Here is a 12,241-nt window from a genome sequence, read left to right as displayed (position 1 = left end):
TATCAACGAATAGGTGATAAAATTTCCATGACCCCAAAAATCGAAATTTTATACCTTGGACATAACTAAGTAATTATAACGATTTAATTATATTTACACCCGCTGAGGTTTATCGTTTTTTCACATACACTTTTTGAGATTTCAAAAATTACACATACACCCCCTAAAGTTTTAAAACTATTGCATAGAACCCCCTACAAGAAAAAAAAAAAATTTGTATTGAGGTTAGACCTTACACCTTGAGTAATCTTATTAGGCTATTTAACCCCTTAGCATGCCTTTTTGCATAATTTCTCATCATTTTTCGTCTCATTATAGGGGGTTATATGCAATAATTTTGAAACTTCAGGGGGTGTATGTGTAATTGTTAAAATCTCAAGGAGTGTATGTGAAAAGACGATAAACCTCAGGGATGTAAGTGTAAGTGTAAGTCAATTAATTAATTAACCCCATCCCATATATATTAATCAAGTCTGAGATGGGATTCGATTTAAAATGAAAACTCAAGATGGGCACAGTGGAAATATATATGTAAGATTGTGTAGCTAAGCCCTACCTCATTTAGCAAATATAATTCAGTAATTTGAAGGGAAATTTTGTGAAATATATAACTCACTTAACGAAATGCTTGATAAACTTTTTTAACTCTCATGCACATTCCAAAATAAATTTGAAGGGGCACAATGGTATGATATGTGAGATTGTGTAGCCTTACAGACCTACCTCATTCGATTGATCAGCAGATATAATTCAACAATTTTAAGAAAGTATTGTGTAAATTTCTCTCGAAAGAAAATGATTAGGAGATCAAAGTAGTATTTTCAAAATAACATTATTATTATGATTGTAAAAAAAAAAAAAAAACATTATTATTATTATTAAAAAAATTTAATTCATTTATTTTTATTCTTTTTTACTTACATTAATTGGAGAGAATCAAACTTTGGAACTAACCTAATCCTAACACTTATCCCACTCACCCTCATCACTTGGGCTAACTCTAAAAACTTAGTTATTGTTATTCAATAGTGCTAGGGATTCAAACTTTTTTTGACAACTTATTTTTCTCAAGTTACGTGCATGATATTTATACATTGGACATTAAAAAATAAAAAATAAAACTTAAAAAAAAAAATACAATATCCAAAGTAATGACACATAAAGTGGAAAAAAAAGTTGGGACACTTAAAATTTTTCATTTTTATTATTTTCTTTGTCATAATCATTCTTATTCTTTAAATGACATCAAATAGTTAAAATCTCTTAAGGGGTAGTATTTTTGGATGGCACGAAATGTAATTTTGTTGGTCTTTGGGCTTGTAAGGCTCTCGAGAATGGGCCTGAAAAGTGGGTGCCATACCCATATAAACTATCACTGTTGTGGGCCGGAACATTTAGAGCCATATCCATATGAGTGTCATTCCAAAACCCATATGTGGGCATCAACTAAGAGCCAAATCCATAGCAGTGGGCCTTGCGCGCATGGGTTGGACAAGGACAGCAGGCAGTGGGTCCCGCATGCATGCATAAAAAAAGTGACACGTTGGGCCACGCGTGCACGCCACCTACAGTCCAGATTAAGTAGTCTTGGGGAATCAACGACCTCGATTCTCCGAATGGCTATTTTTTTCTTTGTAAATCAAAACACCAAACAACTTTTTGGAATGATCTGGACGACCAGATTAATCTATCAGTCGGAGATCGATGGCCAGAATAATTTGTCCCTTATAATTAATCAGTTTAATTAATAAAAATTTAAAAAATATGTTAGAAAAATTAAAAAAATAATTATTATTATTATCTAATATTTCCCAATGGCTAGTTCAACATTTTTTCTATAAATAACTCAGTCACACTTCCTCATTTCATACATTTATACTTTCTACACAAAACTTGGTGGGAAAAAAAAAAATTCTAATTTGAGAATTAAAAACAAATATTTAAATGTATTCCATATTAGACTCATATTAAATAGGAAGATTTAGAGTTCAGTTCATTTTATGAGTCTTTTTTAGACTAAGACCGGTAATAATTTAGAGTTTTTAATCAAGTCCTTTTATTTTTTCTTTAACAGCTTTATGTTATATTTTAATTTCAAAATTTTGGGCGCATGCAGCCTCTACAAAGCCCACTTTACACCCTAAGAGAGGAAATACCCTTCAAATCGAGAGAAATACTCTTCAAATCGGGGGACAACTTTATTATTAATTAAAATGATTTTCTTATAAATTAAAAGGACTTTATTATGAATTAAAATGATTTTCTTATAAATTTTAAAACACCTTCGGTCTCCATCTAAAAACTGTTTTTATAAAGAACTCAAGCTTAATTATCTCTATTAATAATTTTCAAAAATATTAAAATTATAAATTGTAAATTAATGACCACTTAATCCAAATTAGGCCTAATCTACTTTAGTACAACAATATAACTCTCAGTTATAATTATCAACATCCTTGCAGCTAAAGTATATATATCACTCTCAAAATTGTCTAAATTGTTTAGACAATTTTGAGATCCATATATGATTATGGCTCTCACCAACCACTGGCGTAAGGAAGTAACAAAGTGCCTTATATACTACATGTATATTTACCACTGCTTGAATCCAGTAGCAAATAATACTGTTGAGTGTTTGACTTACTCCAAGGGAAGTTAACAAAATTAAAGAATTCTTTTGGCCTGTTTCTCAAGTGATTTGGATCCAAGGACATGTTAGGAATTTTCTAGCTGTTTAACTCACACATTGTGCAAAACACAATTAACACACACAGAAATAGACACAGAGATTTATAGTGTTTCAGCTAAACTGCCTACATCTACTTAAGCACACACACTTTCAATATTTTGAGAAAGATTTACAAAAAGGAAGAGTAGTTCTCTCTGCACACTCAACTCTCAGCTCTCAGCTCTCAGCACTCTCAGCTCTACACTATGTTCAACATATATGGCCTTCGTACCAAAGCCCTTTTATATATGCATGGGATGAGGCCATTTAGTCAAGGCTCCAACCACTACTGTCTGTCACATTTAATAATGAGTTGAAAGCATGCACCAGTGATTCCAACTCTGCCAAACAGCTTTGTCTCCACATTAATGATAACAATCTTCCACTAGGAGACAAAGACACTTCATCAGTGATTAGTGATTAGTGGTGTGCTCAAAATCTATCTTCAGGCTAGAAAACCTATTGAAGTTGAGCACAGCTTCTAGTTTCTCAGTGGTAACAGTCTTTGTCAACATATCAGCTGGATTTTTGCCGCATTGGATCTTCTCAAGTGTTAGCACCCCATCTTTTAAGAGAGATCTGATGAAGTGATAACGAAGTCCGATATGCATGGTCCTAGAATGACATGCTGAATTTTTTGCTTGATGTATTGCACTTTGACTATCACTATGCAGAACATTTTATCTGTATGAATCCCAATTCTGTTAACAATCCCTGTAGCTATATGATCTCCTTACTGGCCTCTGTCACAGCTACATACTCAGCCATCTGTAGTGGATAGAGCAACAATATTTTGTATCTGCGAAATCCAACTAACTGCTGTGGTGCCAACTCTGAAGACATAACCAATAGTACTTCTTCTACGGTTTACTTCTCCTGCAAAATCTGCATCTACATAGCCTTGAAGTTTCAAATTGTTTTTTCCAAAGCATAGACATTTGTCAATAGTGCCTCGTAGATATCTTAGGATCCACTTCACTGCTTCCCAGTGAGTCTTTCTTGGATTGGACATGAATATGCTGACAGCTTTCATTGCATGGCCAATGTCGGGTCTCGTACAGACCATGGCATAGATAAGACTTCTAATGGCTGAGGCGTAAGAAACCTTAACCATGAAGTTTCTCTCTTCTTCTGTTTGGGGAGATTGATCCTTGGATAACCGGAAGTGGCTAGCCAAGGGTGTGCTAATTGCTTTGGCACTGCTCATGTTGAACCTTTTCAAGATATAGCTAATGTACTCAACCTGCGACAACTGCAAGGTACCATTTTGCTTGTCTCTTGTGATCCTCATGCCAATGATCTGTTTTGCTGGACCCAAGTCTTTCACGTCAAATTCCTTTGATAGTTGCTGCTTCAAATTTTTAATCTCGTCCGTGTCTGAACCACTACTAGCATGTCATCAACATAAAGTAGTAGAATCATATAACTGGACTTGTACCTCTTAAAGCAGCAACAATGATCAGCGTTGCACCTGTGGTATCATTGCCTCTGCATGAAGCCATCAAACTTCTTGTACCATTTCCTAGGGGCTTTTTTCAGACCATACAAGCTTATCTTCAGTCTGCACACGAGATTCTCTTTCTTTTTCATAGAGAACCCTTCGAGTTAGTGAATGTATATTTCCTCTTCCAAGTCACTGTGAAGGAAGGCGGTTCTCACGTCCAACTGCTCAAGATGCAGTCCCTCTGAAGCAACAATACTCAAGACTGACTTGATAGTGGTCAGCTTCACAACTGGTGCAAAAATATCGGTGTAGTCAATACCTTCTTTCAGATGAAAGCCTTTGACTACCAAGCGGGCCTTGTACTTCTTTGAGCCATTGTGCTTCTCTTCTATCCGGTACACCCACTTGTTGTGAAGGGCCTTCTTTCCCTTGGGCAACTTAGCTAGCTCCCAAGTCTTGTTGGAGATGAGAGAATTCATCTCATCTTTCATTGCAAGCTCCCACTGGCTAGCATTTCCTGCCTGACATGCCTCATCATAGAACTCAGGCTCTCCTCTATCAGTGAGCAACAAGTAGTTTATATACTTCTTGTTTGGCACATGAGGCCGAGAAAATCTCTTAGGTTCAGGAGTAGGAGGTGGGGGTTGTGATGCATCAAACTACTGGGTACTGCTCTGCACTACATGTTTTTCTGGTTCGGGGCTCACGGGACTATCTGGAGCATCATCCGGATCTACATATATTGGATCACTCTGTTTGGAGTCACAAGAATCTGTTGCAGCATGTCGGTTTTTGTACATCACCTTTTCGTTGAAGATCACATCTCTGCTCCGAATCACTTTCTTGTTCTGGTCATCCCAGATGCGGTAGCCGAATTCATCCCCGCCATAACTGATAAAGGTGCCTTTCAGGGATTTGGGATCAAGCTTGCTCCTGGCTTGATCACTGATGTGTGCGTAAGCAACACAACTGAACACTTTCAAGTATGAAAGTTCTATCTCTTTACCACTCTATTCCTCCTCTAGTATCTTGTGCTCCAAAGGTACTGAGGGACCTCTGTTGATTAGATAAGTTGTTGTGTTGATTGCTTCTGCCCAAAATTGCTTTGGTAAACGTTTGATTCAAACGCTCAGCTACACCATTATATTGTGGTGTACCCGGCACGGTTCTCTCCATTATGATGTCGTGCTTATAGCATAACTTCTTGAAACTGGTGTCCTCATATTCACCACTGTTGTTAGATCTCAGCTTCTTAATCTTCAAACCTATCTCATTTTCTACCATTGTTGTCCATTTTCTGAATATATCAAAGACTTCTGACTTGTGTCTCAGAAAATAAACCTATACCTTCCGAGAGTGGTCGTCAATAAAAGTCACAAAGTATGACTTTCTGCCAATGGATGAGACATTTGTCGGTCCCCAAACGTTGGAATGGACTAGCTCAAGTTTCTCCTTCTATAGGGTTCGAGCACATGTCTGGAAGCTAACTCTCTTTTGCTTTCCCAGTATGCAATCTTCACACATGTCTATTCCAACTAATTGCAGACTTGGTAGCTTCCCCTTCGAGTGCATGACTTTGAGTCCTTTCTCATGCATGTGACCAAGTCTCTAGTGCCATAGGTTTGAGTCTTCTTTTCCTGTGGCAACTAAAATTGACTTGCAAGAATATGCTGTCATATAGAGGGTGCCGCTCTTATTTCCTCGAGCAATTGTCATTGCACCCTTTGAGATCTTCCAAGTGTCACCATGGTAGGTTGTAGTATGACCTTCATTTGCCAACTGCCACATTGAGATTAAGTTCTTCCTCAGGTTGGGAATGTATCTGACATCTGTCAGCTTCCATACAGACCCATTCAACCTAATCTGCACTTCACCTTTGCCAATAATATCGTAAGGACAATCATTACCAAGATATACTTTTTCAAAATTTCCAGGTACATACCTTTTAAGTAACTCTTTACGTGAAGTGGCATGGAATGATGCTTCAGAGTCTAACACCCAAGAATCCTCCTTGCTCTCTAAAGAGCATATCAATGCATCTTCTGGTTCTGAGGTAGTGGCAACATTCGCTTCTGCCTTTGTTTCTGGTTCCTTCTTTGAAGCCTTGCATTGATCTTTGTAGTGCCCGATCTTGCCACAATTCCAACACTCGATAGTCTTGGAGTTGTTGGAATTGTTAGGATTCCTAGATCTCTCACGATTGTTCTGTTTGCCGCGACCATTTCCTTTGTTTGAACTTCTGCCTCTACTTTCCACATTTAAAGCCAATCCAGAAGCGAAAGCACCATATGACTGCATCTTGATCTCCTCCGCCAAAATCATACTTACGGCATCATCGAATTTTAATTTCGATTTACCTGCGGAGCCACTTATCGTAGTAACTATGCCTTTCCAACTTTCAAGTAGCTGCCCGAGAATTAGCAAGGCTCGAACTTCATCACTGAATGTGATTTTAATGCATGTGGGCAGGAAAACAACATATTAATTAAAATTAGTTTCAAAGTTGTTGGCGTAAAACCTCTCGAGTCTATAGGAAAGCAAAAGTGGGTATGAATGTTCCAACTAACGTTAACATCTGAATATCATAGTTGGATTAAGACTCTATTTGGGATTGCGGTGGAGAACCCAAAAGCTGTTGTGGATGACAATTCTCAATCACCTACAGCAGTTTTGGTGTTTGGTAAAAAAATTAAAAATTGATTTTCTCCACAGCAAAAACAAAAAGCATATTTCTATGTGCTTTTGAAAGCTACAGTGAATCACAATAATAATGAATATTTTATTTTACCCATAATACCCTCATTGATTTTTATAATTCTTATTTGTTTATTTTAAATTAAAAAATATGTTCATTGTTAGTTATATTTTATATTGTGATAATTAATTATGATATTTTCTTCGTACGATTAAAATTATAATATACCTAAAAAATAATAGACATACTTTTTTAATAATGTTGTTCTTAGAAAAATTAATGCTAATAAAAATTTGTAGCTAAAAATTTCAAAACATTTTATTTTTACCAAACAAATAAGTGAATGACACTTTTAGCATCATGTCTATTTTAGTAATTATACACAGTCACAACACTTTTACATTTATATTTACCAAACACTTTGATACTGTTTTTGCATTTATAGCACTTTTGAAAATATAATTTACTAAACACTCAACTGATTTACTTTACAGCTGACTTTACTTCACAGCTGTTTCTCCTCACAGTAATATCAAACTAGTTCTAAGTTATATTTATGTAATTTTGATTTTTGAGCCGAGTAAAAAAACATCGAAATGATACATTTTTCTCATTTATTTAATTATATTGTGGGTACGTAATTCTATGTTTATTAATACTAGTTGTCCTAGTTTTTTTTTTTTTTTTGGTCAAGAATACTAGCAAAATAGCAACTTTGAGTATTTAGAAGTTTCTTATTAATTAGTTGCTAATGGTCGTTGTTTGTGAGTTTTTAACAAGACTGGATCGCCGGATCTCAGTCAAGAGAGCCCTCCAAGCATTATTGTAATACAACTAGTTTTATGTTTAATAATGTTGTGAGTACGTAATTAATTCTATGTTTATTAATACTAGCTGTCTTTGGTTTTTAATTTTTGGTTACTGTTGACTTTGGTTTCATCAGAAAACCTGCTGAGAAGTCACAGCCCAGCAAAGGAGGCGGTGGACAGACTAATGTTAGTACAACGGGCACTGGGAATAAGGAAGACTCAAAGTAGACTGCGCCATGGCTACTAGCTAATGGCACTATTTAAAGAAGATGAATGGTGTGGTCCTCATTAATAAAGCCGGAGGCTACTCAATATATAATTAGTCGTAGTAGTTGCATGTGTATTAGGTAGTTGTACGTCTGATCAGCATGTGACTACGATATGAATTAATTAAGTCTTCACCTCCTCTCTCTCTCTCTCTCTCTCTCTCTCTCTCTCTCTCTCTCTCTCTCTCTCTCTCTCTCTCTCTCTCTCTCTCTCTCTGTGTTTGTGTAATGTATTGTAAAATTTAATCTGGGTAGTGAAGTTTCAATGTTTAATAAGATAATTTGGTTACTCAATTGTTTAATTTAGTTGTGCTTCTAAATTGAACTAAAGTCTTCTCTTTCTAGATCTCTCTCTCTTATATCTATGCATACATGCAGACATCAATGTTAGGATGCATTAATTTTATGCCCTAATGACATAAAATTTCATGTCAAGTAAAATATTAATAATATTGAAGCCATCTCATAAATCACTTGCCACGTTATATTTTTTAATGACCACTTGTATATAAACTTTATTGTAAGTTTAACCAAACTTGACTTAAAAAAAAAAAAAAAAAAAAAGATTCCAACTCCAAACCATTTAACCCTAAATACCATCACATCATCTCTTATCTAACATTCTAATCTAGTACATGGAAGAGTTATGTTCTAACAAAAACAAAAAACAGATTTCTAAGTACTTTTGAAAGCTGCAGTGAATCACAGCAATAATGAATATTTTATTTTACCCATAATACCCTCATTGATTTTTATAATTTTTATTTGTTTATTTTAAATTAAAAAATATGTTCATTGTTAGTTATATTTTATATTGTGATAATTAATTATGATATTTTATTTATACGATTAAAATTATAATATATCTAAAAAATAATAGGCATACTTATTTAATAATGTTGTTCTTAGAAAAATTAATGCTAATAAAAATTTGTAGCCAAAAATTTCAAAAACAAGTAAAAAAACATTTTATTCTTACTAAACAAATAAATGAAAAATACTTTCAGCATCATGTCTATTTTAGTAATTATACACAGTCACAACACTTTTATATTAATATTTACCAAACACTTTGATATTGTTTTTTACACTTATAGCACTTTTGAAAACATAATTTACCAAACACTCAACTGATTTACTTTACAGCTGACTTTACTTCACAACTGTTTTACTTCACAGCTGTTTCTCCTTACAGCAATACCAAACTAGACCTAAATTATATTTATATGATTTTGATTTTTGAGCTGAATAAAAAAATATCGAAATGATACATTTTTCTCATTTATTTAATTATATTGTGGGTACCGAATTCTATGTTATTAATACTAGTTGTCCTAGTTGACTACCAGCGAAATAGCAACTTTGAGTATTTAGAAGTTTCTTATTAATTAGTTGCTAATGGTCGTTGTTTGTGAGTTTTTAACAAAACTGGATCGCCAGATCTCAATACAACTAGTTTTATGTTTAATAATGTTGTGAGTACGTAATTAATTCTATGTTTATTAATACTAGCTGTCTTAGTTGACTACATGCAAAGTTAAAAACTTAAAATCCATCAACTGCAATGTAGCATCTTTGAGTATTTTGGCAAAACAATAGAAGTAATTTCTTTTTAATTAGTTGCTAGGTCTGTTGTTAGTGAGTTTTTAACAAGACTGAAAGTTCCCATTGCTCGATCTTAGTCAAGAGAGCCCTCCAAAAATCAGTCCAGATTCATGAATCTAAAAATCAATACTAAATGGAGTATACCATAGATAGATGTCACACAAAATAATTTATATGATACAAATAATTTTATCACTTAAATAGGATTCTAGTTTCGGGCGTCTAGCCCACTTGCCTTGTGCTATGAGTCTATGAGACTATGACGGTGACCAGGTTTCTTGCACAGTTGCACCCCACCAACCAATACGCATGGCCCACTCATTAAAATAATAATAATAATAAGATAGGTAATACTAAATGATGATAACACATTTATTTTGTGAAGTTTTTTAACTGGGAATCTTTTTGTGGAGTTTATAGATCCTTATTGACTTTTGTAGAGTCTACACAATTCACTGAATTCAGTGCTAGTTTTTTGTAGAATTGTACCGAGTTAGATTACAGATTTTTATTGAATCTCATAGAATTTGACTGACTTTTTTCATGATATGTTATAAATGTAATTAAATAAAACAAACAAATCATAAGTTCTTATGATCATATTGGCATAAATTAAATAATTTTTTTAACATAATTAAAAGATTCATACAAACCAAATCCGAAAAATCATAATAATTAATTAAACTATTACCACGTACTCACCAGTTATGTCTAGTACATAAAAATTGGTTGAAAAAGAAAAAAAGAAAAATCAAAACTGGCGCTGCGCCATGGCAACTCACCTGGAGACACCATGATTGAGGTACTCCCCAAACACAGCACATAGATGAAATTCTTTTAATTATATATGTACATGTTGTCTTTAATTACTTAGAGCATGTGCAATGGTGATCAATTGACAATTTAATTGGCATCTATTGATAATTTGAAACAAAAATAATTTACAATGATATGTCAATTGAGAGTAATTTTACTTACTCCCTTTAATTCAGGTGTATATTCATCTTTCATCTAAAATATTGTATGTGTTTAAAAATATAACCATAAGTTAACCCTTTATATTTAATTATTACTCAACAATAAACAATTCATACAAAACTTTTTAAAATATTTAAAACTTCAAAATAAAAAAAATAAAAAAAACTTAAGAAAACCCATAGCCCACCCACGTGTGCATCTCCCCACCAACCCCCACCCACCCCTACCCCTACCCCTATCCCTACCCCTACCCCTACCTCTACCTCTACCTCTACCCCTTCTTATTCCTTCTCCTCCTTCCTTATCCTATGAGCATCCAACCCAAAACCAATTGGCCATGGGAGAAGTAGCTCAAACCCTTATAAGCCACTAGTAAGGCCCTCACATCTTCAATGTGAGATTTCTCTTAACACGCCCCCGCACATGTGGTATCATTTAAGCCTAACACGTGGACAATTTATATTGAGTGACATAGGAGCATGTGTGGCCGTTAGGCGCATCATATAGATAACCTGCTCTGAAACCATGATAGAATTAGAGCATCCAACCCAAAACCAATTGGCCATAGGTGGAGAGACTCAAGACTTATAAGCACATATGTTAAGCTCTAGTTTTCCGATGTGGGACATTACTTCACATTACTCTCAATACGCCCCCGCACGTGTGGCAAGATTTTGAGCCTTACACGTGAACAAATTGTATTGGGTGACGTGGGAGCACGTGTGGCCGTTGAGCCTTACATGCGGATAACTTGGCTATGATACCATGATAGAATTAGAGCATCCAACCCAAAACCAATTGTCCATGGGAGAAATAGTCCAAACCCTTATAAGCCACTAGCAAGGCCCACACATCTTCAATGTGAGATTTCTCTCAACATTTAGTTACAGAATACCTTCTGCAACTAAACCCCAAGGTTATGTCTTCACTAATCGAAAAAGAGAACCCAAAGCCCAAAACTTTAGCCCTCTCACATCTCCTTCAAGCTTACATGTTTTTTTTCCTCTAGCCAAAACAAAAACAACTACAATGGTTTTTATCTTTATAATTAGGTAGAAAGCACATTGAATTTTAGAAGCATATACCTTTTTTTTTTTTTTTTTGTCACAAGAAAACTGAATCTGATATCTACCTTTCATACAAGGCCCATGTCATCACCAATCGAAAAAGAGAACCCAAAGTCCAAAACTTGGGGTTTAGTTGCAGAAGGTCTGGGATGAGGAAGGAGGAGAAGGAAGAAGAAGCGGTTGAGGCTGGTAGGGAGATGCACACGTGGGTGGGCTATGGGTTTTCTTATTATTATTATTTTTTAATGTTGAAGTTTTAAATATTTTAAAATGTTTTATATGAATTGTTTATTATTGAGTAATAATTAAATACAAGGGATTAACTCATGGTTACAATTTAAATACATGATAGCATTTAAATGGAATGGTGAGCATATACCTGAGTTAAAAAGGATGAGTAAAACTACTCTCGACATTGATAGGTTAAAAAATTGACTTGCCAATTACCAAGATCGATCTAGAGTTGCAAGAAAAAAGTAGAGGGACCCACCATGGAAAAAAGTGAAAGGAGGAGAGAGATTGTGTCATGTGGCTTGGTGTATAAATTTTTTTTTTTTTGCCATGAATTATATATGGTTTTATAACTTTTATTATATGAATTAATGTATGAATATTTTATTATATGAATTATGGTTTTGTATTAATATGG

Source organism: Dryas octopetala, chromosome 1, assembly GCF_963921425.1.
Source record: "Dryas octopetala chromosome 1, drDryOcto1.1, whole genome shotgun sequence".
In the NCBI taxonomy this organism is placed as follows: domain Eukaryota; kingdom Viridiplantae; phylum Streptophyta; class Magnoliopsida; order Rosales; family Rosaceae; genus Dryas; species Dryas octopetala.
Note: the sequence above shows the minus strand (reverse complement) of the source record.